The 5,150-nt window shown below is 35.3% G+C and overlaps 1 pseudogene; it reads right to left on the bottom strand.

Moving 5' to 3' along the window:
* Positions 1-403: 403 nt before the first annotated feature.
* LOC142832865 (enhancer of rudimentary homolog pseudogene) lies at positions 404-715 on the bottom strand (annotated as a pseudogene).
* Positions 716-5,150: the final 4,435 nt, after the last annotated feature.

Here is a 5,150-nt window from a genome sequence, read left to right as displayed (position 1 = left end):
GAGCTACAAAACTTGTGTTAAGTGTTTAGTGGATTCAAATTGAAGACCTTATTATGAAAGCTTTACATATATACATACATTCATACATACATACATATCTACACACACACAAATATAATGATGTAGAAAAATAGTCATAGATAGAAACAGTAGTACTGTGGTAGAAGTGAGTACTTCTAGAGCCAAGGTACTGTCTCTGAAGTACCATTTTTTTTTCAGTAAAGAGAACCAGGGAATCTTGAAAAGGTGGATAAATCTTAGGTTGGGCCCTGTTTTATAATTCTGGACACAAGGAAATTCTGCACAAACAAAGAAAGACAGACAAAACCACAAACCATACTATGATGTGACCATGTTGGAGACTGACACATTGGAATTGATTAGATACATATAAAAGATCCAATTACTTTCCAGATTGTTGAGCCCATAGATGAAGGAGCATGTAGATATCTTTGATCCAGTCTTTGTTATAAGATTGGTTCCTCTGGGTATCAGCTGGCTAAATAAGACACCTGAGCTCTGCCAGGTCATCAATAAACCCCAACAACTGAGCAATATCTTATACGATGGAGCGACTGTTAGGATTCACTCTCTTCAGATGTTCTCCATACGCCTTACAAACACCTTCAATTCATTCATTCACAGACTCATAGTCGGTGTATGTCTTGCCTTCTGGCCTCTTGGTAGGCTACACAGGCACAATGGTGTGAGACATTGTGCCAGATGCTTTACTGTAGCCACCGCTGATGAAGCATTAAAGGCTAGGGGTGGGCTTGAGACAGGTGCATACATCATACTGTAGTGAACATTTTGTATGATAGCATCATATTTCCATTTGATCACACTCCACCCAAGACTACATTATGACATGAAACATAAATGATCTTTTAATTTGGAAACAACCATTGCCTCTTTGCTCCTTTTCTTTCTTTTGTTTTTAAAAAGAACATTTTTATGATAATTCACATAGAAAGTGTTCCTTGACATTTAAGACTGAAACCTGCCTGCTTTATAGCAGTGACTACTCAAATTCATTGTGGGAGATGGAGGCTGCGAGAAGGCTAGCTGTGTCTTCTTGGAGAGTCTTAGTGAAAAATAAAGAAATGTTCTATAGTTGTAAATGAATGAATGGATGAAGGAAAAAGTAAACAAACATCTAGCTGGGTGTGGTTCCCTGTCTTGGTAGTGTAGTGCTCAGGTGGTGTAGAGACAGGAGGACCATGAATTTTATCTATGTAGATAAGGTTATATTTGAAGCTAACATGGCTTCCAAAGGACCCTTCCCAAATATCAAGCAAAAGTAGGTGTTCAAGACTCCCTTGACACATAAATTATCAAGTAGGTAAATGGAGACCTACCACTTTTCTTCTTTACTGAAGAATATCAAATGAGATTTCTATAATTTTATCATACAGAGCTTGATGAAAGACAAGATCAAGTTATTTTGCAAATATACTATGAAAGAAGGATTTCTAAATCCCAAATCAGCAAAAATCTAATTGAAAGTAGCCACTAGGGTAAAGATTAATAACTGAACTCTCACTTACCCCTGCTGGGAGAAGGAAAACCAGTTTTCTCCACACTAAGACTAAGTATGTCAACCAAGACAGGCCTCATATAATAGACTTTACTGTTTTTTTGTGTGTTTCTATTTGATTACAGTTTGGTATTTTTTTTTCTGGTGTTCTTTAATACTGTTTTCTTGATTTTTTTTGATGGGGAGTTGCTGCTGTAATGTATTTTTTGTCTATTTTTTTTAAAAAGAACTTGAAGTTGGTTGGTAGGAAAAGGGAAACAGTATGAAAGAACTTGGAGGAAGGGAAAACAAGGTCAAAATGTATTTTAATTTAAAAACTTTAAAAAATAAAAATGTAATAAAAATTTTGAAAAAAGAATTATTCATTAAGTCATATTAAAATAGAAAATGAAAGACTAACTGTACTGATTATTTTATTTTCCCATATCAGATATATTAACCCGCAGTCCTGAGATGTAGTAAACATTATTATGTTAAAAAGTTATTATTTTCCTTTTATTTCAGTTCGTGTTATAGATTATAGGTTTAGACAGTAGAAAAAATTTGGGCAAACATACTAAAATGAAAGAAGATAGAGTACCTTTGGTGTATTTGATAGTGCTAATAGGGAGGACGTTTATAAGAGCCTAATTTAATTTCTCTGTATTTTAGTATACATGAAATGGATAGCAATCCAGAAAAATAAAAAAAAACATTATTGTTTATAATGATTCCTGTAATAAATTTTATAAATACTAAAAAATTTCAAAAAATAAATGTACAGGAATATGTTACAGAAATGTCATTGTCATTAAATAATTTTTATTAAATCTTTGAACTTGATTTTAGCTTTGCTTCCTTAGATTGTACAAACTGATGGAAAGATTTCAACCTTCAATTATTAATCAATCAAAATCCTATCTCAAATAGAACTCATGGTATTGCTGTGAGAGATTAATTATGCTTAGAACTACATATGAAAAATGTTATAGCAAACCACATGCAGTTGTTTATTAAATAATAACACTCCAGTTGAATAGTTTTTCTTTCCAGTGAGTCACAAAAATTCAATATTAGGAAATTAAGAATAAATAATTATAACAATTAACCAAAGAATATAAAAATTCTATCTTGAAAGACTCAGCCAAATTAATAATAGACACCTTATCAATTATTCATAAGGCATTTACCAATTAGGAATAAGAGACAAAAATAAATAAATCCCTAGAATGATGAATTCTATTTGTCTCAAAATGACATGCAATATTATGTTTGATTGCAAAGCACTGGGACCCTCCTCTTGCAGGTCTAGGAGAAGATAATATCACCAGTATTATTTCTCAATTGATTTCTAATGTTAGATTTGTTGTAGCATTATTTATAAATAGGGCGATTCATTCTTTTCAAGTATAGAGTTTGATAAATAGACGTACTTATGTCACAAGAATAAAAATAAAATACTATCATACTTTCTTACTGGTGTTCTGTGATTTCTGGGATCCCAGGCTATAGGGAATTTCTATCTGACACCTCCTTTGCATTTCTTTTTCAGAATTCCATATCAGATCATGACTTCTTCATAATGTTTGACAGTTCATCATGTGGTCTCAGCAACATTATTTATTTTTACATCTTCATCATTATCATTTATGCCCTGGCAATGTTTAAATATAAATGGGTAGCCTTTTTACAGGGGTTCTCCAGATGTTTCTATCCTGGGCAGTCCTAGATGCTTGTGTTGTTGTCATATCCAAAGTTCCACCGTCTTCCTTTATTCAGCTTTTTTTTGGGGGGGGGTCTTCCTCTTCGCCTTATCCCAAGCACTCCTCCAAGCAGTGCTATCTTTGAGTATCTGCCTGCATTCATTCTCATAACATGGTCGAAGTATCTCAAGCACCACTGCCGTATCCTGTAGTTTACTTCCTTCTGTAGATGGAGATGTTTTTGGTCTTTGTTACACAGCCTATTTCTTCGTATGACACCTAAAATCCTCCTGCGTCATGCCATCTCAAACACATCAGCCACTGTTCTGAGGAGCTTTACATTGTCCAGGTTTCAGGATTGTAAAGAAGGCAGCTCCAGACAAGTGTCCCATATACTTGTAATTTTGTTGCTAACCAAACATTGCCTAGTGCCTGGAATGCAGCCCTTACCATCCCTATCTGCCTCCTGATGTGTGAAATAGTCCCCTCCTTTGAACTGAGGTTTCCTCCCAGATAGACAAAATCAACTTCTTGCTTGTAGTTCTGATTTTTACTCCAATGAATTAAAATGTGTGCCCTTCCCATGTGTTGTATCTCAGTCTTTTCAATATTTATTTTCATACCAATGTTTTCAGTTTCTTACACCACTTATACCAATTTATTTACCATGGCCTGTAGCTCATTTGGACTTTCAGCAAGTAGTGCTATGTCGCTGGCAAAACACAAGTTAATGATTCGCACCCAACCTATCTGCACGCCTTTCTCCTCATCCTCCAGGTCTGTTGCTATTATAATTCCAGGAATATATTAAAGAGTAGTGGTGAGAGGACAGATCCCTACTACACGCCTATGATTGTCATAAACTGATCACTTAGTTCTCCGCAGACTTTGACTGATGCAAAGTTACCTTTATAGGCATTTTTCTACTATTTCTATAATTTTCTCTGGGTACCTGTAGAACCTCATTGTTTCCCAAAGTCCTTCCCTCCAAGTGCTATTTGATGCCTTCCTGAAGTTGCTGTAGAAGACATATAAGTCTTTTCCAAATTCTTTGTATTTTCTGCCAGTTGCCTTGAAGCGAAGATCTGATCAATTGTGCTCCTGTTAGCTCTGAATCCTCACGGGGCCTCTGCTAGGATTTCCTCTGTTCTGCCTTTGATCCTTTGCAGGATAATGGAGGAGAAGATCTTGCTGCTATGGCACAACAAACTAATGCCCTTGTCATCTGAGCAGTCAGCTTGTCCTTCTTCTTGTGTATGGGAATTATGACTGAGTGCTTCCATTCCGTAGGAAACACTTCGTGCTCCTGTATCTCTCTGAAGAATCCGAGAAGCGCCTCAGCCCCTGAGCCCGTTTTAGTTGCCTTCAACTCCTCCACAGTGATGTCATCCATTCCTGGGGTCTTGTTGCCTTTCACTCACTTCATAGCTTCCTCTAAATCGCTCCTGTCAATATTTAATATTTCTTCGTCATCTGTGGTGTTAGAATGGTTGTCAAAGTGTTTCTCGTTGTAGTCTACGTTGACTGCATTAGGGTCAAAGTATTGTCTCCATCTTTGTTTTATTTTTCCTGATTCTGTTAATAAATGACCTTGCCCATCTTTCCTCACTCGAATCTGAGGAACACATCTAGAAGTTATTTGTCTGATAGCTTCATAGACAAGATATGCTTTATTATGTAGTCCAAGTCTTTTTACATGGTAGTCACATATTAACATATTTTAATATGTATTTATAGGGTGACTGATTCCATTTTCACATATGCTTATCCTATATGGTTTTTCTGTATAGTTATGTTATTCATGAATAAATATAACATTTTCTTACTGTATTTTTCCTTAAAATTTTGTAAATAGGTAGTGAGACTTCCTTTTACCTGGTCTTAATTTCTGTCTAAATTATAAAACCATTACAATTTCTAAAACTAAAGTA

This window comes from Microtus pennsylvanicus, chromosome 12 (genome assembly GCF_037038515.1).
Source record: "Microtus pennsylvanicus isolate mMicPen1 chromosome 12, mMicPen1.hap1, whole genome shotgun sequence".
Classification (NCBI taxonomy): Eukaryota; Metazoa; Chordata; class Mammalia; order Rodentia; family Cricetidae; genus Microtus; species Microtus pennsylvanicus.
Note: the sequence above shows the minus strand (reverse complement) of the source record. Positions and strands in the feature narration are given on the sequence as shown.